The sequence below is a fragment of the Athalia rosae genome, chromosome 6 (genome assembly GCF_917208135.1).
Source record: "Athalia rosae chromosome 6, iyAthRosa1.1, whole genome shotgun sequence".
NCBI classification, from domain to species: Eukaryota; Metazoa; Arthropoda; class Insecta; order Hymenoptera; family Athaliidae; genus Athalia; species Athalia rosae.
The window spans coordinates 12,670,890-12,697,459 of NC_064031.1; the positions used below are offsets into that span (position 1 = coordinate 12,670,890).

The 26,570-nt window shown below is 38.3% G+C and overlaps 1 long non-coding RNA gene across 1 annotated transcript; it reads right to left on the reverse strand.

The window, feature by feature from the left end:
• Positions 1-353: 353 nt before the first annotated feature.
• Positions 354-25,826, reverse strand: LOC105690866. Its single transcript, XR_007279024.1, has 4 exons — positions 21,264-25,826; positions 3,885-5,232; positions 2,845-3,256; positions 354-2,724 (listed from the first exon to the last, which is right to left on the reverse strand). It is a non-coding gene; the product is annotated as an uncharacterized LOC105690866 (long non-coding RNA).
• Between the last annotated feature and the right edge of the window lie 744 nt (positions 25,827-26,570).

The window sequence follows — 26,570 nt, forward strand, 5'->3', positions numbered from 1 at the left end:
GTCGAATTTTTCTGTATGTAGTCGGAGGTGTCCAACTTTCGTTTTTTTTTTCTCTTAATTACCGTGTTATCAAATTCTATCGATAGCTGCCTTGAAATGATTTCGTTACAGCTGTAACGGACCGTCAATAATCCACCTCGTGATAAAATGCGGTGTAGAAAAATAAAAAGCAGAACATTATCCTGCCAGTAAATTATCAACGCGTGCATATAATGTTCAATTTTTCTTTCAACTAGGTTAGAGATTACAAGTGTCCATATAGGTGATCGTCGTAAAAAATAGATAAGTCTTGAGGGAAAATTTGTTGTCACAGGCGTAGAAATCGGGTATGAGAATAAAGAGAAATAAAATTGTTATGATCTGTAGATACTTTTTATGTTACATCGGGTACTTGATTAATTTGTAATGAAATCATGTTCGTAGAGTTATAAATTTACAGATTGTTTTTAGATAAATTGAAAACACGCATTGTATTTATATGCTAATTAAATCTAATTCGTCGTAACTTCTAATGATTAATCTAAATGCAGTCTGACAAAGGTAATACCGCAATTTTAAAATTCAGTAGAACAGAAATTGGTTAATAACTTTTGTTTTCTTGTGAGAATTCCAGCTCCTTTGTAATAATATAATAGTTAGAATTACACTGCACAAAAAAAAGTGACTTCTTTTTCTTCCTTCTTAAAATTAAAAGAACGCATATTTTATAAAGTGTAAACCTATATCAATATTTCAATGGCTGCAGTAGAGACATAAATTTATTTCTTACTTCTACGTATTGTATTATTGAACTCCAAGTAATATCGGGTGAAATATATTCGCAGGTATGATTTAATGTTTAAAAAAAAAAACGATAGTCCAACGAATAAAATCGTGTATTCGCGGATATAATTCATAGTAGTCGAATGATTAAGAATCGTTAAAAAGAACAATAGTCAATAGTTATAAACGTAAATTTGAAATGGTTATTTTCGTTTTCTTTACTTTTTGACTGACTGTAAATTTTGGATAAGAGAACTATAATTAAAAGACAAGCACAAAGGTGATGCATATTGTAATGAAAACAAATTTTTTTTCTCTTTTTTTTATGTTAATTAGTTCGATATTGCTCGAATCATGCGAGGCCTGTACGCGACGAAATTATGTGTACGAAACCACTGCCGCTGCCGGACCCGACCCTAATTCTATTGGATTGAATTTTTAATCTACATTATTTATCGCGCGATTAGCATGTTATGAAACAATTATTAAACGAACACCTGACTCCTTTGACGTTTTCGCAAGGGGTTAAGAATTTGAATTACAAATCAAAGTTGAACATAATCTGCACTGCATGCGTACGCGTTTTTTTTATTTTATATGTGATATATTGTAAACGGTGAAGAAATTATTCATGCAAAATTCGGTCGGTTGATTCATACGATACGTACCGTATACACCTGTAATTCCGAAATATCACGCGCAAACTTCTAATTGTTAGCTTTTAAGAGAATCGGTTTTGATTTTGAAATTGAAATGTGTTTATAGATTTTTGAAGAACCGGCTGATCAGCAAAATTGAGAGAAGACGAAACATGAAGAAATTCGTAAATTTTCTCTGCAGTTTTTAGCCAGCAATTATCATAAAAACTGCATTAGAAAATTTTCGAACTTATGTAGAGCGATCATCGAACGTCGTGATTGGTGGTTCTGCATAGGTGTATTAATGTCTAGACGCTATCTGCGCACGTAAATGTAATTACGGTATCGTATATAGATTATCGCATTGTTCATCTGACCAGCGACACGATGATAATGATTTTATTGCAAATGAACACAGTGCGATAATCTGCGAAGTTTGGGCGGCTCGTAATCACATTCAATGTACGCGATGACTCCTAGGTTTATACGAAAACACAATTCAAATCTATTACCGTGTAATTAATTAGGGAAGAATGCGCCGTATTGCGAAATCGAAAATTATCGAAATTGAAACGAAAAGAAAACCGACCACCGAATCAAACGGAAAATTATGCGTGAACATGAAAAATGGAGTGACGGAAATGTGAAGAATTGACGTGTACGTTTGATCCTAATTTTGATTTTTATCTAAGGACTCGAAAATTTAATCAAAGCACATTCTGCCATATGCTGTTGAAAATAAGGAAGATAAGAATTTATGGGGCTGATTGTCGGCCACTTGAGTCTATCGAAATTTACAATTGACATTTACTTTGAATTCATAGTGTGAGATGGAATTTGGTTCACTGAGTTTTCGTGGTAACGGTATAACGCACAGTGAAAATATAAAAATCATAGATTTTTCACAATTTTTGATTTTAAAACGACGTCATTTTCTAAAATCGGGTACCCAACAGAAAACGCTATGATTTTGAATTTTCGTACACGCTAAACCAACCACCTGTCATCGAGCTAGATTTTCACTTGCACGAAGATAACGAAGAACTGACTATTGAATTGAAATAAAAATATCAAACGAACAAAAAATACCACGCACGAAATACATACGGCAATATTCTTCGTCTCAGCTGTTCTTTGTTCGATTCATTAATTCATCGCAAACGCGATCAGTCTTTATAATCTCCTTAAACTCCAAATATTTCTCTCCAAAGTGTTTTTTATAATCCAAGCTCGTCTTTCAGCGTCATTTTCTCTCTTTTCTTTACTTTTCCGTGGCGAAGACAGTTCCAAAGCAGTGCCCACCTCCCTTAAGCACCGCGTCTTTCTGTGTCAATGAGCAAGTTACAAATTCTTTAAATTGATAAACAAATGGTATGGATTATTTTATTTTTTTTTCTTTTTCTTCTCGCTTTTTAGATAATTATTTTACCGATACACATCTTACCCTGTGTCGCGTTTAGTCTGCAGATCGTTACGAGTCCGAAGAAAGACAAGATGAACGGTGGGTTGTCAGGATGTCTATTGATCAAATTTAGGAATCCTCTGATAACGCGAAGATACTCGTCAAAATTACGGATTTGATTTCGCGTATTGTTCGGTTGTAGCTGGGGAATATTCATTCGGTAGAGCGATGTTTTTTTCGATCCATTTCCTTCAGATGCAGAGTAACGATACGATGTAACGAATTGAAGTTTGTATTTTTAGATGATCAAAAATGATGATCGCGCAGCGGGGTATGTACGGCACAGTTCGTCGTTGTCCATTACTCTTTCGCCGATTCGTCAGTCGATTGTCACCAGCGGGATGTAATAATGTAGATTAAAAACGTTCAGATAAAAAAAAACCATCGTGGTACGCTGTAAAAGTCAAATTAAAAAAACATGTCATTGTCCACATAGAGAATGAATCGATCAGGGAAAAGAAGACGTGCGTTGGTGTGGTGGACTGTGTGTCACTTGGTATTATCGAACGTTTGCGAAAAGAAATGTAATGGAGTCGACTCGAAAAAGCTCATGAAAATACCGTACAGGTACACGCGGAATACACGGACAATAATGAATTGACAATGACTTATGTATTCCATCGAACAGTGCGTGCATTATGTATTCATGCGGATGTGTAAATTGAAAATATATATGTACATAATATAGGCTTGGATGTATCAAGAAGGTCACAGTGACTTTTCGATTTCAATAAGTCATCGTCGTCATGCACGTTCATTTCTGTGGAATCACATCAACGTCATGGCGTCGTGGTAAAATGGCATTTTGCTGACAAATTCGAAACCGACATCACAAAAAAAAAAGAACGAAAACTCGCATCAGCTCGGAAGCTTAGATGTCGAAATTTCAATTTTTTTGGAACTTCGTGATAACCAGATTGACTGTCTCATGACATGCTAGGAATACTGTCGTTCCAAAAATCGTTATCGATAATCCAAAGAAAATTAAAAAATGAATGAAAATCGAACTATGAATGGCTTACGTATTTTCACGAAGGTTTTCCATCTTGCAGGTAAGAATTCGGATCGTTCCACTCGCATGATTCGAGCAATTATCACGGATAAATATCGGAGGACATCTTCTCTCCAACGATTCACCCGCAGAAGAGAACAGGAAAAGGAAGTGACGCCACACCTGAATCGACGCGTCGCGCCGTACGCAAACTTGAGGAATTCGAGATGTGCTCGACGCGATTGGTAAGTCCGATCACTGTCAGCTCATCATTACTATCAATATCGTCGTCGTCGTCGTTGTCCCTATTCTTACGCACAACCACGCGACACGTTATGCGCATACTGCACCCCGATGTTCGATCCCTAGTTTGGCAGCAACAAAATGCGCCGTATGACCATAATTATGACCGTAATTATGAGCGGATCGTGGGGAACGATGTTTGAAATAATCGATGATAGGATGTGTGTATGTACTACGTATTTATTTTGGGCAAAAATATTTCAACACAGCTGTTACGGATATAAGTCTTAGGCGGCACAATAAATTAATTGTTCGTTGACAGCTGGTAGAATTATCTAGAGTGACGCATAGTGCGTGTGTGTGTGTGTGTGTATACGTCAGGTGATAAAAAGACGATTGTTTATTTGCATTTGAAAAATGGTTTCATGCCTCCGCGGGATAAAATCTAATGTTTCGGTCAACGGAGCCAAGAATTCTCGATCTTAAAGACCCGGAAGGCATTGTTTCAGGTAAACAGATTATCCGACAGGTGGATCTGAGCGTTCTATTTCTAATACTTTCTCTGACATCACCTATACACATGGATCTATAAGCGCTGAATTCTTCACCCATGTATTATACTTCGAATTCTACTTACCTACCTATAATTCTATGTTGGAATTTCACCCCGGCTAGGCTACGTCCAAACGGTTGGTTACAATTTCATGTTCGTTTCTCTTATCCCCAAATATTATATAATATAAGAATGAGGCAGTCTCGAGGTAAAGGGCGTCTTATCATTTTATCGTTATTTTCGATTCATTGTCAATGATCGCGCAATCGAGACAAATTTCTACATCTTACAGAAAACAGAAAAATAGTCAGGAATTATTCGAATTATTTTTCGTCGGGATCTAGATGACGCACACATCAAGATGGTGTTGATAAATATTTATTTAAAAAAAAAAAATTAAATAATAATAATAATAAGTAAACAGAAATAAATAAATTAATCAATTGATAAATGTCTCTCCGTATAAAATTATGTATTGCATTATGTTAAATTCATTTTCTAATTATTGGATTAGAATTTTTGTTTTTCACATACTGATCCAGCTCGGGCCTTATAACTGCGAAGTTCGGCGAGAAATCCTTACCTGAAACAGATTGAGAGAAAAATGTCCGTTCGTTAATTTATTCAATCAATATTTTACGATCAGATTTACAGGTAATTACGCTCGTGTCTCACGATTGGTAGTCGAATTTACGTTCTACATATTTTATAGCGTTACACGTGTCAGGGACAGAATTTTTCGTACGTTCGTGTTTAATTGTTTAACTATCGATAATAAATATAAATATAATATTCGTTATACGAGTTCTCTACGTGCTTCCGACCGGTTTTAAACAGACTAATTGAACGTGACAATCAGTCGACGAATTTGTTCAGTCTACAAACAATTTAACAATTCTACGGTGTTATTTACTGTATAAATATATATGGTGAATGACGTTTTTATGGAAAATTAGATAAATATCGATTACGAATCGATCTCACGAATTATTCAATAGATACCTGTACGGTGCAAAAATGAATATGAGAAAAGCAGACGTCTGTAATTTGCATCGTTATCGTTAATGAGAGACTAGAAAAAAGAAAACTGTCGAAGATTAATTATAGGGTAGTATCCGACAAATATATATTCCCTTCGTAGTCGAGGATCTTGAATTTTTTCTTTTTTTTCCCCCCATTTTTTTTACATCTCTGATGCAGCGCATCGGTATACACAACGTGTTACATTCGTCTGCAATTTTACACAAATATCATCAATCACGTAGAACCGAATGTACTGCTATACGGGAGATCGGTGATTGATTTTCTTTGAAAAATTCTCTCGCGAGCATCGATAAGTCTGCGGAATATGATGGAATGAAATATGTAAAACGAATAACGTTGCACAGTCAGTTGCATATATATATATATATATACATTGAAGAAACGCGACGCTGCAGCGTGCATACGATACGATACGATCGTATGCACGCTGCAGGTATAATATAATCCAGATAATACACATGTCTATCATACGTTATGAGCTTATAACCGAGTTAAGAAGAAACGAAAGATACACACACATACAACATATAGATATAGGTCAGAGGATGGACCGCTCGCAATATTGATCGGTGCACCCGGGTCTACGTCGCGATGATAGTCGAGAGCGGTCGAGGGCAACTTCACGTTATATGCACCAACCTTTGGATAAGCTTCTCAACAACCTCATTCCACCTCGGAGGATGATAGTTCTCAATGAGCGCGTATTAGGAAGAACCTGTTCTTTTTTTTGTTTTTTTCTCTTCTTTTCTATAATACGAGAACTACTCACTGGATATTTGTCGCAAAATCGAGTACAATAATTGGATCAAAATCTAACGATCGAACTTTGTCGCGTCTGATCTGAAAACTCTATCCGCCAGACGTGTTTGGGTTACATACATTTCATTGAAAAGATTTCCGAAGGTTTTCACCTGAACGTCGTATGTAGCCAGGGGTCGAAAGGTTGAACCTACGATAAAATTGAAGCGCATCAAAAGCTCACATTTCGTATTACGTATAATTCGAGTAACGTGCGTTTCGATGTAACCTGAGCTAAGGTTTGAACGAAAAAAAAAAAGGAATAGAGAAAAATCAATTAAATTTCTACCTACGCGTGGATGATAGACATATATACATTCGTGCACATTGTACGTAGGTTTGAAGGTAGTGGTTATTATTTTTATTGTCGCAAAGATCTTGGAAACTTTGATGCAGGTGGCGTGTGAGCGCGCGCGCGCGCGCGCGGTTAGTAAGTTTGGATAGTTTTGTAACCATATACACATAACTATATACGTATATGTATATGCAGTTCACGAACTGATCCATATATACATGAATATGCGCATATACTATGTATCATATATTGTGTACACGTATATACGTACGTACGGGTAAAGGGTAAAGGACGACATCGATCCGCAGTTCCTATGCAAAATGTCACACTACCCCACATCATTGTACGTTCCTCGCGTCCATGTAATACAAATTTCACCATCGATAATATCACTGAGATCTCACGCAATAAAGTAGACGATATATATGGAAAATACATGGCTGGGTAATTAAGAATGTACGTAGAAAAATATTTATCGAAAGAAGAGAAGAAAAAAAAAAACCGAATTCAAGTGAAATGTAATGTTAAAAAAAATGCATTGAGAAGCAAACTCTCGAGCACGTCGCGATCGCGTCTAGAGTCGTACATGTGCATTTGTATCTTAATTTATAAAAGTCTTTAGTCTCTGGTATAATAGGGTAAAAGGCAGAGCAACGAACGCCGCGGTGTGTCAGTGTAGTAAACAATGGCTGGAAATAGAATAATTATTTATGCAAGCAGAACAAGCCTCACGACCGATAGATACCTACGTCCGCGATGGCCCCCTTAGTTATCTCTGGGGCCTCGCTGGTAGCCCTAAACTTTATTCTTTTTTTTTTTTCTTCAAACGAGAAAAAACAAAAGCGTCCAAATTTTCGGAAATGCAGAGCGCCCAAATCGAAAAGTTGCCTCATCAATATGCGGACCGATTAAAATAGCCGAACCAGCTGAAACCGAAACAAGCGGATCGATCGAATCGACGATCTTGGTCACCGGTGAAAATATTTTATCGTGCATTTTTTATGCAAACTTCGCTGAAATTATTCAACATCCCCTCCAACCGTGTACAGCTTTATCAATTTTTATTCTCTCGAGAAGAATGGATCGCGGGGTTTGGCGCAAAAACCAAAAGAAGAAAACGAGTCCATGATACCCATACGTATAATATTATCATCTGGCATGTAAGCTGGTTATTTCGCGTTGTCGTCGCGACGAGGGTTCCGCGGCGGTGCGCACCGCCCCGTGATACGCGATGACTCTTTTTTTCCTTTTTCCTTTTTTTTATTTATCCTTTCCGTTTCTCTTATTTTCCTCCCTACTTCGCCCATTCCCCCTCTGTCACTTTTTCTTTTTCTTCCGAACGTGCGGCTAAAAATATGCGGACCAACCAACCAACCGACTCTGGGCTAGCGCGCGGCTGGATGTAGCTCGCTCGCTCATTCGGTAACTTCAAAGCACACCCAAAGCTACTCTAGAAAGTTCAAGAGTCACACGCCGATACTGCGCGGAGTTACGACAGAGATATTTCTATGAAAGTCAAAGCCACGCGACTAGAATGTCTCACGTTACAATATCCCGTCGCAATTATAGGTACACGCATGTTTCACGAGTTGGATATCGCGATTACGTACCTAGACAGATCAGAGGACACTAGGCCGATTATATCAGTCTGCCGAGTTCCAAGTTCTGCGAATTTCCTATAAACGATAGATGTACGTACGTACGTACATATACGTGATTGCAGAGATCCAATTATACACTAATTCGACGAGTGGGATTGCACAAACGATATATGCACGGTGAGAACCAACGACTATATTTAGAATGTCGCAAATTCTTATTCATTAAATTTTGTCAAACTTTACCTCGCCTCCTCCCCCCCCTCGTCGTCGTTCCACCGAAATCGCGAACGCGTAGGTGTCTCAAGTATCCCCATTTCGTCCTCCGTGGGAAATTTATTAAAAACTTAAACTCCACACGCATCTATATCCTATGTAATCGTTCCCTCGAATAACCTCCTCGGAATACATATCTATATTTAGCAATGCTCGCCTGGTCATGAATGGACCTGCAGTAGGAAATAGTCTGACTCTGAGAGACATCCCCATTTACTCGATCGTACGTACGTCCATGTACACCGTGTATCGAGATGATATATTTTCGGTTAACGCGTCACGTCTGATCCGTACCAGGGTCAATCAATAATTGCATAATTAGAATGTTACGCACACTCTGATACACGTGAACAAATATACAAAAGCACATCATAAGCCGTCTCGCGAGGTGCTAATCAGCTTCTATTAATTAACGTAGGCGATTCGGTGTTATATTTCATCACCGAATTAAGTCTGTAAATCGAAATTGTCTCGATCATTGAACGAAGACGCATACGAATATCCATTTCATTTCGTCATTCCGTCGTACATATGTGTGCGCATGCATAACATTACACCGGTCAGAATTTTATGAGAGGAATATAACATGCGAAAGGGGATTTGCACTTTACAAGTTTTTTTTGTTTCCTCATTTTTAGGTTTCTTCTTTTCATTTTTTTGTTTTTTTTTTCCTTCATTTTCTCTCATCCTTTTCATTTTATATAACTTGCGTATTGTAGTGAATGACTATAGGTCTGACAGATGGGATTATGCCAGACTTATATTTTATTCGCAAACGCGTGTAGTGTAATCCACTTCGCCCCGGATGCTGCTGCTGATGTTGCTGCTGCTGCTGCTGTCGGTGCACGACTAACGATTAAAAATTTATGTTTAAAGAGCCGTAGGAAGAGTAAAAAGTTCGTCTAAGTATACGTAACGAGGATGTTTTCGCATACTGTAGATACATACCACGTGTGCACGGTATTCTAGTGAAAATTAATTTATCCGTACAACATAAAACGGACAAATAAATGACGAAGTTATTCTTCATACGATGCGAATAGTTTTTAATTAATCTCTCTGTGTTTCTATTTTTTTTTTTTTTGCTTCGAGCAATGGACTATTATCTAAGAAAAATGAGACATTAAAAAATCAGCTCCCACGGCAGCAGCATCTATATTTTGTCTGATCGAGCTTCGTTCGTATTTCCTTCCATTACGTTCCTTGGATACTATAGATTATATATAGGTATAATTGATATAAGAGAATACCCTCTTCAGATCTGGAGGGAATTTACTGACGGACCAATGGCACTTGAAAGACTCGTCTTTGAATTGTTGAAAATTTATCGTGTACAGCAAAAGAATTACAGTCCAATTGAATTGAGAAAAGAAAAGAAAAGAGAGAGAAAAAAAAAGTACACGCAGCGATTCTTTGGAATATTTCTGAAGTTACTTAGTTTTCTTGCCGGATGAGAGATGCGGTGGAAAGCGTGAAAAAAAAAAGAAATTGAAAATGAGGAATTTCTGTAGACAAAAACTAAATGATTCGCGAAGAAGAATTCAAAATAAAAAAAGAAAAGTAAAACGTGGAGGAAAAATTGAGGAGAGAATCTTTGACGACTAATTACCCGACGATCGTAACCTGCATGGTATAATAATATATGTATTAAGGTTTTCGGTAAAGTGTTGAATCTTCGTTTTGAAATGGATTAGATCATTCCCTTGGCACTTTTCCATTGAGAGCGAAAGAGTCACGTGAAATCGACGGCGGTCGGGCACGCAGCGTCGAATAACTCACGTTGAATATCTCGAGCCGGCTACCGGATTATAATAGGAGTTGAACATTTTCCCGAGAAAATTCGACCGAACGTTTGTTTTATTGTTATCCGATTTCACGCGTCGTTTTATTGATTCAATACGTAAATTATCTTCGGATTTTCAGAAAGGAGTACGGATGAATAAATGGAGGGGCGAAACGAATCACGGTATAATCAATTTCTTACGATTACAAGAATCCAAAGCCACGTTGCAATTATTTGCGTAATCGTCAGTTTATATTGTACCGCCATTAGCCGTTTTAATGCAAGGAACATTTTCCTCTAATAACCCATGCGTGGGGGTGTCGCGGTAATTTCGTGCTACGTATCCGAAGAGACCAGCGGGTACAAAAAATTCGAAAGAAAAAAACTGGGGGGGAGTAGCTCGAATTTATAGTTGTCATAAACCCGCGAGGGAGTCGCAGCTATATCAAAGTTTTCACCAAGTTCCTTTCTTTTTTTTTTTTTTTTTTACTCCCACATATTTCTTAAAACCCGTTTATCATATTCGTTAAACTCATCTTGCGTCTTCGTACAATTTAGCGCGTGTAATGCTTTTGAAAATTAAAAGTAATACTGAAATGAACGTATAAAATATAATAGCTCACACATACTTTTCGCTTTTTTATCGCACATCGTTCACGCGTGTAGGGCAAACGAACGAGGTTGCAATTACTCGAGAGAGTAATACAAAGAAATGAATAAATCGACGACGATTTTTTATCGACCGTCTTTTTTCATCATTTTTTTTTTTTCGTTTTTTCATCATTTGGCATGGCGTACGCAACGATCAAGGAGAGGACGTTTATTAAATCCTCAATCATATTACATGACCGCATACATACAAGTATAATTACGCAATATATGCTGTGCTTGCTCAGGTGGTACGCCATGTGTACATACACCGGTAATATATATGCGTTTACAATTAGACGGAACACCGCGTAAAAGGAAATTTGAATCGCGTTCCAGAAGTATATTCATCTCATAAATAAAAAGTAAATCGTTATCATTATTATATATTTGCTAACTAATCGTTATTCCGAAGACTCGCGTTTTCGGTTATGCGCGTAACACGAACGTGTAGAACGAAAGAAAGTTCAAGGGCCTGAAGAAAAAAATAAAATGAAATTAAAAAAAAAAAAAAAAAAAAAGCGGTGATATGTTACACGTGTACAATTATGTAATAATTGTATGCCTCGATATAACTGTACGTTTATACACGTCGAGTAAATTTGAGTTATAAAAGTCGTTCATATATAATGACGCTGCTGTAGAGCAAGATGAATTGATTTTTATTCGAGTCCGTATTTCTCTTGTAGTAGGAATACTTCCCACGCCTGCATTCTATCGCGTATATACCGTGAGTATATGTTTGTGTATTAGAAAAAAAAAAAAAAAGTGATTTATTTGCAAAACTATGCACAGTATTTGATCGCATTGAAGTTCGTGTTACGAGTTTTCGCGTACCGCAGAAGCTGGAGAATAGTAATGAAAAATCTTTGAGATTATGGTATTCCGTTCCGAAACTAGCTACGCCGTAATATAGGTCAGGTTGTTATACAATTTTTTGTAGTTTTGATTGATCGACTGTAGATCAGGTAGGGAAAACATGGAGCTTTGCAAAGTGTAAATTAAATAGGCGGTTGATATGCGTTGTGAGAAAAACGAAAAAAAAAAAAAAAAAAAAAAAACATTGTCCTTGGTTAAAATAACTTAACTTTACCGCAAAGCTGAATAAACAAATTATGAACGCAATTTCGAGTACGTTATTGCAGCAGACACCGGTAAATATATCAAATACGTGCAGGCGTAGAACGTAGAAGAAATCGCTATAATAACTTACGCGAGAATTATCATTGCCAAATTGTTATAACATCGAGTAATATTATAACGCTATTTAATTGAATTTACATACGAGTAAATTATGATAATTATTTCAAGACTCCCGCGCACCGTTGCAGGTGCAGTGATTTCGTATTTATAAACCCGTCAAACAGATTTCCCTACCGCACATACGTTATAATACGTAAATTTAATGAACTTGGAAAATTATTTCGTTACTTTTTTCCCTCCCTCCATTTTTCGCATCTCCGTCGCGTCGTCGCTTTCATGCAATTTTTTATCGTCACGAATTTCGATTCGAATAATTTCCTTTTCTTTTTTTTCTTTTGAACCTCCGCAAAATCATCCCCTTCTTTATTCGTCGGTTAAGACGGTGTACCTTGAAGATCATTCGGGGTTATATTTACCCGGCTTTTCCTCGCTACCCGTAAAGATAGCCTAACGATCAAGTGGGGGTTGTGACGAGGAATTAGGTCGGCGAGGGTTGCGAGGATCGCTTATACGTGTACAACATTATATACACCTCTAATATCTGCATTACCGGAGATAAAGTCCATTCGAACGATACGACATTGTTATTGCATAATTGTTTACCTTTGTCGAATTGGAGGAAAAATTTTGCGCGAGATGCTTCGGGTGTTGAGATTAAAAGAGAAAAGGAAGAAGAACAAAATGAGGAGAAAAGTGCGTAGGGAAAATGTAGTGTTGAAGTAAAATTGTGAGTATGGTTTAGTACGCGCGCGCAAATATACGTGTATATCGATCACTACCCTCTTCTACTCCTCGCGGTAGCATTAGTAGTAACAGCAGCTGAAGCAGCGGTCAGACACTCGCTGAGAAGCGACGGATATCGACGTCAAGCGAAAAATGAGATGAAATTTTTGATGAAAATGATTTTAAAAACTGCGACGACGAAGGCGTTGACGATGCGGTTCAGGGACGAGGACCCGATTTTTTCAAATCTTTCGCATGATTTATTGAAATTTTTACAAACAAAATCGAAAGACGATACGATCGAAGAAAAAAGGAACGATATGCTGGTGACGAATTCCTCGTGGTCTTGATCGAGAAAATAGAGTTTCAATATTTTTTGACAATGGATAAGCATACCTGTCCGTGTAGAAACGTTATGTACGTGACTATAACAAACTTTTAAATCGTATGTATATATATTTTAATTGTAAAAGTTAAATTGTATTCTGTTACTCCAACTTTGCATAAATTTTGTTGGAGAAAAAAAAAGAGGTTCTCTGATGAAAGAGAAAAGGAGCTGGAAGAAAAAAAAGATATGAAAAATAAAAAAAATTAAAAAAAAAAAAAAATACAGTCAAAAGCACCGGCAGAGGAATGTTTTAATTAAAAACTTTGATATAAATAGAAAATTTTTGCTTCGTATTACACAGACATAAACGCACACACAACGAATATACACGATCAAATTATACGTATAAAACGAGCGAATAACGGAATGACGAAAACTAATTAATGAATAAATAAATGAAGGATTAGGTAATTAGACACACACGTATATACGCACATACACACACACCCGTGTCGAGTCATCGGGTGCGAAATAGCGTCACAAAGTAAATAAGGCGTACACCTTATATGCCTTGCGAATTTACATACGTGGGTAATTGCGACTTGTGAAGTGAGGAACTCTGATGTTGTTTTTACAAGTCGTCGAGAAATTTCGGTCTCAAGTATTTCACTGAGAGGGGCAGTGACACGTAACTTCGTAAGATGTAAAGGGGATGCTGCACGGTCGCACCGCCTGCATCGCTGGTGAAGAGGGGAAAGGTGTGACTCGCGAGGGTAGCCAGACTCGTTGCGCGGGGTTTTAGGTCTGTGATACGAGAAGGAGACAAATAAGAGTATCAAGAGAACGGAGAAAGAGATAAAAGGGACGAGATGATGGCCTTGAGGTACACGGAGGGTACGCTGCTGTAACGTTACACGATGCAATTTCTCGAACAAAACCGGGATTTTTAGCCCGAAAAACGAAATGGAAATAATTTTTCACATCTTTTTTTTTCATTTTCCTCAGCCTTTCATACTTCGCTCAATTTCGATGGGAAAGCGTTTATCTTTGAACGAGCGGGCGGTTCGAGTCGTTGAACACGCCGAAAAGACGGAGAGATTGAATTTCTCGAATTTTTCTTTATCGTTTCGCGTAGTAGCAACAGGCGATGCGAAGATAAAAGTAGCGCACTAATACCTCTCCTCGAAGATCAATCAATTTGTCATCGATTGTGTGAATGTGTACGAATGCGTGTAGGTAACGGATACTGGTTAGGCGAAAAGAATCGTTGTAATAATTCCTCCTCAAGTACTTTGTTTTCTATAATTGCTTTTCGTTTTTTCCTTTTCCTTTGCTGTAATTTTTTGGACGTTTCTTCGAATCAATTCACTGTCAGTTGAAATTTGAACGGAAAATTGTACAATAAAACGCCCTCGATTAATCGCAGATGGTTATCTATGGATATATAATTTTTGATATTTCCCATTTTTTTTTTACATAATCTGGTGCAGCGTACCAGCACAATGTACATTTGCATATCTCTCTTATTTGCATCTCAGCCAGAGACGCTCGAGTCGTAAATTTATCTTTTATGAAATATCCGTGACCGGGTTGACAAGGAGTCGAAGGAGTCGAACAGTCCAAGGTGATGTGGACCGACGAACGCGCGACGCGAACTGAATATATCTGTATTGCATAATACGCGGTATATACGTACAATATATCCAGCGATTTCTCTTGCGTGTTAATTAAATGGTCGGTTGTAGAAATCGATTTGCCGTTCGTGTATAATGTGAAATTCTAGTTAAACTGGATAAAATACCAAGGTAAAATCACATGGGCCCGGTCCGTAATTACTCGCCATCAATTTTTATTTCACTTTTAATTTACTTCCGATATTCAATTTTTTCTCTCCCTTTTTTCTGCTCTCTCTCTCTCCGTTCTTTCGTCATCCCTCGGTACACGTATAATAACCGAGAGTATAATAAGGGACGCTAAAATATCGAAAAAAGAGAAAGAAAAAAAAAATACATATATACTGCGAAGGGAAGAATATCGTTCGTTACGTAAGTAACTGGGTATATATGTAAACTATACACTTGTACAGATAATATTATATACTACTAACACGCGAGCAGAAATAGGGAAAATAATATGGAAGCCATGGGCCGTCAGAATCGTGGCTTAGGAAGCGTTAAAAATAAATCTATAAGTAAAAGTTCCAACATTATCTACAGATATATCGCACCCCTGATATACGTGCATGTGGACACGTCGAAAAGAAAAAGATCTGCACTATCGGTCGCTAATTTTCTCTTATTTTCTTTTATTTCCTTTTTTTTTCGCATTCAAAACGAAGTCCAAAATTCAGTCGTGATATAATACAATACGAACATTTCCCAATCAATGTCGATATTATTATTATTATTATTATTAACATTGGATTGTCAGCGATTTTTTGTTCAAAGTCAAGGGAGCGTTGAGCTGATTACGAGCTTCGCTATACCCGAGATCCGAGGTTCATCAGCGTATATTAACGGATAATAATATCCGTGTCTCGTAACCGACCGCGACGATCATCGTTCACGACCGATATAACGCCGGTGCTTTTCTCGCGCATTAATGTCACCGGTAGGAACGATCGCCCGCGACTCGTTGTCTGTTGAACCTCGTCATGGTGGAGTATATTACGCGTGTCATTTGATTCGTCAGTACCCAGATACCTATATATAATCAACGATGTAAATTATCACTTTACCGGCCACAGGGGGATATAAGGTGAAAATGAAACGATTCGCCTCAATGTACATTATCGCGTGCGCTTTAAATCCCGGTGATTTTCATCCCCCGAGAGACGATCGAACGATCGATCGGTCACATCTTAAGCGTACGTATGTAATTCACGTGTAGTTGCTAAATCACCCCCCCCCCCCCCCCCCCCCCGCCCCCCTGTGAACGTGCAGATTTGTTAAATTAATTTGCGTGATATCGCACGTTGTGTTGAAGCGATTAACTTCGAAATCAACGTTACAACCGATAGCAAATCCTTTGGCGCATATAGGCGATATAAACGTTGGTTCTATTTCTTTCCTTTCCTTTTTCTTTTTCTTTTTTTGTTTTTTCTCGCATCGCCAATGGAAAGTTGGTTATTTTTGTTCGATGTTTTTTTTCTCATCGGTATCGGATACGCTGCAATTATTTAGTAATTATTATTTCGCAATCGTGCGAAGATTTTCCCCCTCGCGATGGTTAATCGGAGTAATGAAGGTCAGCGACACGGTTACGGCGTACCCTATAACCCTCGTTCGAGTCAACGTGACGATGCATGAAAAAGCTAATCTATGCATTACGAGGTGGCAGTGCGTATTGATCTGCCCTCCTTCAACCTCCGCACCTCCTCCTACTCTCCTCTTCCTGCCGACGCCCTCAGTCGATGCCACCGGCGCCACCGCCACGGGGCACTTATACCGACGACGGGGAAAGGCATCGGCATCGGCATCGGCATCGACATCGACATCGGCGCCACGACCTCTTCCTCTCCTCCGTATAGTACGTATATATACTATACTTTTCTCTATCCCTCAACCCCCCTCGCATAACGGTACCACAAAAACACACGGTTTGACCTTATCCTCATCCTTTCTTATACACCGACACTCTTTCATCCCTTTCGTGACGAGCGAATCAAAACATACGAGGTGACTACCCTCCCCCCCCCCCTATCCCCCCCTCCCCCATACCTAGCTAGTCTAGCTTTCCTCCTCTCATGTTCGCCCTTTATACATGTATACGTACGGCTATACACCAGTCGTATGTATTATATGAATATATTGTTGACCTGTTGACTCACTATTTTTGGTTACGTGATTTCTACATAAAACAAACTGCAAATTTATGCATCTGATTATTTTTCTAAGTAAACGCGCTCTCTTCAACGATTCGCATCCTCTATACTCTCCGCAACATATTCTACAGGGTATATCCAACCGAGTGAAAAACTTGATGAAAATAAATAAAATAAAGAACGCACACGGTGTTCCTTTGGAAACGACATCGACCCATCTTTTTCTTATTTCTTTTTTTTCCTCATGCTATTTATGGGGGTGCTGTGAGTGCCGTTGGCTGCTGCGTACTTCGGCCGTTCAGGTTATTTCGTGAAAATAGGTGCGCGAAAAGTGCGGAGGGAAATAGCGAGAAAAAAAAAGGGAAACTGGCGGTAGGGAGTCGACGCGTATTCTTACAACTGTGGAAAGTAATCCGTAGGGTTCGGAAGTGGACGCATGAATAATTAGCGAGATAACGGACTTGTAAAATTCGTCGCAGATGGGGAAATCACATTTTAACAACCCTACCCGTTGGGTTAATAATGAACTAATTTTAACTTGGAAACTTCTCGAGTCATTTGGAATGAATGTCAGCGAGGGTGTTGATTTATTTTCACTTCGATATCGCTCGCGTACTCGTCACACCTACAAGTTTCTTACCACGTACTTGAATATACGATGGAAAATTTATCGAAAATGACAGTTACATTGCTGTATCGGAATTGTTTTCGATTATTAAACGGCATACGCATATTTGGGTTTCATGAATTCTTCATTTCCATTTTTTTTCTCTCCTCAAAATCGTTGAGGTACATAGGACACCGCTGTAATAAAAATTTACGATATTCCGAAAATCGATTTCCCATACAATCTGCCATTCAACAAATAGAATAGGAAATTATTTTTGAATATCACAAAAAAATTTGGCCGCCGGGATTTACATGTATATTTCATCACATCGGAGGTCGTTTCGAATGACATTTATTACTTTCAATCGTTGAACGTAATTTTTTATTCGCGTGCACAAAAACCAATCTATGCATGCTATAAAAATGAATTACTTTTCACATTATTCTACGAGAGCAGCAATTAATGACGAATCAAAACCGAACGTATATGTAATACTTATTTGTCGAAGCGATTCAAGCACAGAGACTTTTTTTTTTTTTTTTTTTTTTTTTACAATTCGTCACATGTTACCAGTGATGATAAAATGAGCGGTGAACAGCTGATATCGTTATGTTGAGTAACTTCATAAAACGTAACCTAATAATAATCTTCGTGACTTGTATTGTAGGCATGTGTGACGTGAAATTGCAGAGGTTAGTTAACCGATGACTACGCAATAACGCGTATGGTATAACACATAGTGCGGGGTGTACATTATACGTTTGTATCGCGCGAGTCTTTCGTTAAATTGTAAAATCGTACCATGAACGAGACAATTAAAATCAAATACACGTGACACGTAACTATATCTATACATGCATAAATGTATCACATTATATGTTATGAATGAAGTTGATGAATGAATGAGATACGTAATAGGTATTTATTTCTAAACCAATGAATCTTTTTTAGTTTGCACAACGTCTGCTCTCGCGCCTCTGTACGCATATATACAATATGTATGTGTATGTATGTATATATATATTATATTACATTCATTTATGCGTAACGTTTTACAAAACCTCATGGAATTTTATCTCCTCTGCAAAACAAACTCGGATAGAATATACATATATGGTAGTGTACATATATGTAGATAAAAAATTTCTTTTTTTGGGCCGCAGCGATATACTTTTTCATTGTACACATACGTATGCGTACATGCACGTATTTTATATATATGTATACGTATAAAGAGGAAAATTGTACATCGAAGAGAGCGAAATGACCAAATAAAGAATAAAATTAAATGAAATGAAAAAATGTCGACATAAATTCGTTATCTTCTTTATTTGATTCATTTCTTTTTTTTCTTCTTGCTCTTGGTCCGCATACGTCATTGCCTCCCGTCGACAATAATCCATATAGAAATCGTACGATGATTCTTCTTCTGATACGGTGAATGAATAAGATCTTTAATTAGAGTGTGTACAGTGCAACTTTCGTACGTTCGGAAACTTGAAAAGCTTCGCTGTACGAGCTACGATATAGCTGCAAAACAGCAGTGTAGTAAAACGTACACTCACACCTAACCGTCTAATAACTATGTCAGCCATTGCCTTCGCCTTCGCCTGCATAAGAATAATCAATGTTTGACCTATAGATACACTGCACCTTAACAAACTCGTGTATATATATGTATAATTATTGTACCTAAGAACCGAGGTAATGTAGCTAAGAGAATATGATTAAATTATCTTATTATCCGTACCTGCCGCAAATGATGCGCGCTAAACTCAAATGTACCATTAGTTTTATTAATCTTGAAAGACTTGAATTCATGTTTCCCGTACTTCTTCTCATCGTCATTATCATTAAATGCACATTCGGCTAAACAGCAGTATAATGTCGGCAATTGTAGACAATTTTTCTAAACGTGGAGTGAATTGTTAACGCAACGACGCATCTTACCTACACAAATACATTGCAACCATGCAGCATCTTTCCGACTGTAGATTTGGTATAGAAAAAATTTGACATAATTGTAATAAATATTATTCGTACAAGAAATTCAGTTCAACTAATTTTTCACAACCGCACGTGTACGTCACATACTGGGTGTATACAACATTATACCGAGGATTGAATAGCTAGTTTCTCACGTCGAGATGTGCTTTGTATATCTGAGCTATAGAATTCCGGTGAAATCCGTTAAATTTTCAATTATATTATCCGAATAGTACGACAGACATAATTCCGAATTCTTAGCTTTGTACATAGCTGACAACGAACTACGACTATAGCTACAATGAAAACCGACCCTCGTATTGAGTACGGGGTGAAAATGGAATTACAGTAATTTTCTGCGATTGTATGTATAGCGCACGCGTGTATTTAATTTCAACAATTTGCAGCTTCTCTTTGAACAGCGACCGAAAACCATCGCCGCGGTAGCTTCCGTCTGTAGGGGGGGATTTGTAAGGGCAGAATAGAAATTTTTCAACCAATCACGTCCCTGCCAAAAATCTTCTACCTAGTCGGATTTTTCCGATACTCGTAAACGTGACACTCGCGGACACGCCTCTTCGTAATTACCGTTCTGAAGTTATTAAACAATCGCGGTTTCCTCACCGCAACTGATATTCCCGCGTGTTCATCCTGCTTCCGTTTTTTTTTTTTTCTTTCTTTCTTTTTTCCTTCTCTTTTGAATTTATTTATTCGATATTTTCCTCTCGCTGTTTCATTACTCCTGTTACAATAATACTAAAAATAAACGCGACTCTGGAGCAGAAAGAAGATACAGATGAAAAGTAAAAAGTTTAAACAACGCAAATATAAGTGATATGGAAAAAAATTTCGTATCTAAGGGTGAAATTCACCATGACGAATTATTTCTCTAACGAATTGTCTATTTTATTTATCCATTTATTCATTTAACTCATCGTGTAATAAAAAAAAAAATGCAATAGGTAGGAAGGAAAAGAAAAGAAAAGATCTTCCATAGGCTCGCGATATAATAACTCGGCGCGTTATAATAATTCGTGCACCGGTGAGGTGGACTCGTTGAACAGTGGACGATGGTCGCGCCAACTGTATTTGGCTACCGAGCCAAATGAGTTTGTTTGTGTCTATTATTATACTTTACCAACCGGCTACCGCGAGTCTGCATGGGTTCCCCAGAACCACCGTGTGTTATATATATAAACCACGGTTATAGGTGGTGCAGAACCCCAGTGGAAAAATGAACCGCGAAACTTGCGGAGGGGGAGAAAAAAGAAAAAAACCATGACTCGAAAGTCGCTCCTCCTCGATATGCGATAAAATTCACAGGTCCTATTGTCTATTTATTGGTATAAATTAAGCATACAAACCGAAAGAACTTGGAGGAGTAGACCGAAGGGAACTCGCAATTTAAACGATGCAACAACCGAGGTCAAAGATATTTTCGTCAAGGAACCAACGGGGACATGTAATTTCATACATCTATCTGGCGTTATGATACGTACAGCTGGGCCGATGTCAACGTGAACGCATTATAACTTCGGTGCGAAACGAATCAGGTGTGGCGTTTTCTCCGGGATATTTTTCTACCGCGAGCTTCTCTCATGTGGATTTTTTTTTTTTTTTTTTTTTTTTTCATTTAATGCGAAAAATTCACGTTCGTTGAATAAAAACTGGACAAACTGATTCATGGTCATTCATCGGCGATACCGGTTCCTCGTCCTCTAGGAAAGCCTGTCTTCGAACAACGTTCGTGTCATTCGGAATTTTTCCCGAACAACCGGAAAAAATATTATTTTCGAAAAATGGGGTGTGCAGAGCAGACAACCGATCTTCCGTTTTTTTTCCGCGTGTTCTGGATCTCCTACGAATGTCAAGGACCGAACGATGTTCGGAAGAACTTTCAGAACCACGAAATTCCCGAAATGGGGTGCCAAGTAAATGGATATTTCACGATCACAGATCGAATCGAATCACCGAATAGAATGATAAATTGGAAACTGAATCATTTCAACGTGTGCAATAATTTTCAACTCAGATGAGAATAGAACTGTGATCAAAATATCATATTTCACGTTTCTTATTGACTTGCGAATCGGTTTTCTAAACGACGATGAGTCACTTCTTCTCTGCTCAGGAATTTCGGCATAAAATTCGATTTCAAATTCCTACGGTGTACACGAAATTTGATGTATCGCTTGTAAAAAAGAATCACTCGCGGCTCGGTGTGTTTTTGTCGATGAAATATCCATGGCTACGCGTAGGTTTAACATCTATATCGTAGTGGGTTTCGATCACGTCTTCGCGAACATACGGATACTCAAAATATGCAATAACGCTCGCGATGAATTTTGCAATATTCTTAAGTCGGCGTAATTTCATCTACCGACGAAATCATCGTTAGCGCATGAAAAAGAGAGGGGGGTAAATGAGTAGAAAAATTATTATACACGCGACTCACGAGAATCGAGTGGGTCAAAGTCGATGAATTTATTATGTATACATATATACCGTGTAAAACGCAGGTGGTATAACTTACAACATCTGTTATGTACAATGTTCCATATGTGTTTGATGATACGTCGGAGTTGTTATAAAACGCACTCGCAGGAACTGATCGCTACACATAATTGTCAGACGTTTTATAAATCGAAAGTACATTTTATCTCCTAAATTTCGACTCATTACCTTTTACACGGTAGTTTTTATACCTACTTAACGGACACAGACTCGCCACACTAACGATTCAAATTTCGCACAGCTCACATTTGGACTTTGATAATGAATTTGCTGGATTATACAAGTACGCATCCGACGTTCGTTTCATCGGTGTGCCCGTACAAAATGAAATTTTTCCATCGAAACAGAATCTACGACATTATGCGTTTTTTTTTTTTTTTTCTAACGATAAAACTGCTACGAATTTTCCTTCTCGGACATGTCTGCAGAAGCAATCGTTACAGCCTCGAAGAAGCCAGAAACCTTCGAATTAGCCAGACTTAAAAATACTGCAGAAAAAGCTGCTGATGAGAAAACGAAACGATATACATTATAAACACCTGTATTATCACTTTACACGGTTCTAATTGAAACACAGAGGTCTGCGGTCATCAAAATATTAATCACCAGACTCGAAATTAGGTATTTTCATTTCGGTGACACGCTAAAAATTTCTGACATTCCTCTCTTTTCGAAACGTTCGAGTATCTGGGCATTGATTACTTTTGCCGGGGGTAGGCTGTTGAGCTAGTTCTTTTACGTATCTCTTGTGCACATGCACACCCGCTTTTTTTACATACCTAATTTGTACTCGTATACTATATATGTATACTACTAACATAAATTTGATCGCTGAACGTCGCGAGTATACCATTTTCGTCGTTACAGCCTTGGAAGTGGCTAATCCCATAATGAGCTGGGTAAATATTTGCCGTTAAAGGAACGAAAAAAAAAAAAATTAGAGAAAAAAAAAAGAAAAACCTAAATCGATTGCTTACCAATTAGGTAGATAATTTACGTATTTGATGACACGACCGTCATTATATTACCTTGCGTTATTTTTATTAGAGTGGTCGCGGGAAATTATCGAATCACCGTTAGATGCGATGACACTGGGTCTTTTTTCGGGGGTTTATTTTATTTATTTTTTTTATTCGTTATATGATGTAGGGTATGTCGGATATACGTAACCATGTATACGTGAAAATGCGTTTCGCATCGCACCAATCAACCAACCAATTAATTAATTTCATAACCGATTCCTTCACTCGCATACAGTGCCAGTGACATCGAATGTTCTATTCAATCAAGTGGAAAACTGAACCACTGACCACCCAAGGGGGAAAAAAGATGAAAATAATTGCCTACCAATTACGAGTTAATTAATGAACGGATAAAGGACCAGAAATTGAAACGGAATTCCGGGTATGATATTTCAACTAATTTTTACCCCCCCACCCCCACCCCCCTCCCTATGGGATTTATCACGGACGTAGTTTTCCATCATAATCGCCATTCGAACGCGATGAATCGGTAAGGCTTCCGTCATTCATTCGAATCACGTTTCTCTAATGATGATTCTATAAAACGTTGTAACTCAATAATTGCGGATAAGAAACTGATCGGTTACTACTCGAATTATTACGTCGGAAATTTTATCGTTTGACGTTACCTCACTCGCATCGAAAGTTGTGGAGTGTAAAAACGCAAAACTAAATTTCACGAAAAATGGTGAAAGCTTCCTGATCCGAAGGGATAAAGATTTTTTGTAGAAATTATTCAAAAATTTTGACCAGTGTTCGAACCGATGTATGGAGTGATTTTTTTCACGGAGCGGAAGGGCGTTGCAAATAGATCAACCTTGACAATGAGTAACTGCACCGGGATTATATCTGGTTTTACAAACTCCTGGTATCGGTCTTCATGTTATATTGAATGGGTATTTATATACTATTCTGAAATATGAGAGGCTTTACACGAATGAATGGGTGTTAAAGGTCGATCCTATTCGTGTATCGGGGTACAATGGCGTGTACAAATTTGACGCTAGTTCTATTCGCTGTAAACTATTCGGAACGTTTTTTCTAAATCGCTGAACAGTTTTTACGGAAAATCAACCGATTCGAATTCGAAGGAATCGAATTTGAGAATCCGTTCAAAGGTGGTGGTGGTTCGCGAACATATGCGGTCACATCGTGAAAGGTGAGGAACGGTAATGTCTTCTAATATGCTGCAGAGGATCGTGCAGCGTGCGTGCAGTTTTTACTTTTGATCGTATCGTGCTGCTAAAACTATAATTTCGCGTGTTTAAAATGTTTAACAGATATTTAATTACTCGAGAACACGATAATCTCGTTTCACTCGTGGTTATTAAAGTATGTTAGGAGAAGTTTTAAAATTATTTAAAATATAAGGGTGTTGATTTAAATTTGATATAGTAGCTGGCTAACTCTTGGATAATGAAATACGTGTACGTGCACAACACTTCATCGCCACGGCCGTAGGGCAGATGAATAATTTCGGCTAATCGACTCGAGCGGCATGAATTTTCGGAAATTCCATCGAGTGAAAAATTGCACATCCCGTAGCCCTTGGACGGTGCGAATGGTATATGTATCGTACGATTCTAAACTTTCGATTCTTTGAATATTTCAAACGGCAAGCGACTCCACTCCGCTTGACTTGAATTTCAGTTTGACAGTTGTCGAATCCTTCGAGGATAGAGACGACCGTTTACCGATGGCTTTTCTGACGTTGGAAAGTTTGATATTTCGATGGCCCAAAATTACCGTAACAGCGAACAGGGAACTCGGTGCGTTGGAATTCGTCAATGACCGCCCTGTAACGATTAGAGTTGAGAAATTTTATTTCTCAACGATCACAGGCAGCTTCGTATAAGTACGTTTTGTCGGCCGATAAAAATACTGGTTATGGTTTGCGGTTTTTTTATGCGGTCATACGATACAAGAGCGAGAAATTATTGATAATAGGAGGAATGAAAACTCCGAGTTTCGAGATGAAAATCCGAGCATAAAAATTCGGTATGACAGCGAAATGAGGCAGGAAAGAAAACCTGCGTGGATCAGACTGCAATGCCGGGATGCTGTGGAATCTCTAGTGTCAAAAGCGGCGATCCCAGGAGAACCTCAATCGTTGACAGTACGAATGGATCGATGATTGGAATTCCAAAGTTTCTAGTAAAAGTCTGGGAATTATTTGGCATTCGCTAAAAAGGTGGTTAAGAGTAAAAGAAAAAAAGTTGGAAGGAAACTGGCTCTGAGGGTAGGTCGATAGCAATGGCGCCGGCGAGTGGCCAGAAAATCAATCCGTCGCTCTCTCTAGGAGGTGGCTGTGTTTTCACGTTCGTACTCTTTGGGGTTACGGTATTTCACGCATTTGATTCACGTCCCGATATTTCGTAGCCCGGTACCGTTAATTTTTTCAATTGTTTTCTCTCTCGCTTATTTTCCGTCATCGGTCTCGTCATCGGTGGGGCCACCCCAATATTATTTTTTTTGACAATAAACCTTTGCAACATTTATTGAAACTGGAGTTCAGTTTCGACTCGGGACTCACTTTTAATCACGCGTTCCGTTGTCGACAGCTTCTGGGAATTATTTGATGACATCCTTAGCTGCTCGGCGGTCGCGGGAGCGCGACACTCACGGAATCGGTGGGTCGGGTACCTTATAGTAGCTGCAGCCTGCTGACAACTATTTTATTATTTCGTTTAAAATTATTTTCTGATTTATAAATATGTCCCGACTGAAGGGGAATCGAACCGACGACGATAAATTACACGGCACACATTAGAGATATCTCGCCTCGCGACAATAATGTATGTATATATTGAAACTTTTAATACACCCACGCACTTAACATACGTGTCCTTTTTCTTAATCCGTAGGAGGATAATCACGCTCCTTATTTTGTAGATAAAAATTATTAAAATTTTTTTTCTCTCCTCTTTCGCTTTTTCGTTTTTTGTTTTCTTTCTTTCTTCGTTTTCGTCACGGTGACACGGGACACGGACACGACACGGCACGAAACGGTAACCAGTAAGCACGGTGCTAAAATTCTACTACAAGATGTCTGTCTCGGTCACGGCACGCACTGTCGTTCCGCGGCCAAACTACAGCGCAACGTCAGGGCGCAGCTCGGAGGCGCACCGATTATTAGAGGACGAAAGCTGTGTTTGTAGTTATTACTTATACTCCACCACCGATGCTTGTGCTGCACCAAATACGCACAGAACTCCTCACTTGCAAAATCCGCATTCTGACTTTCAGTGGCATCTGGCGCTATCGGTATCA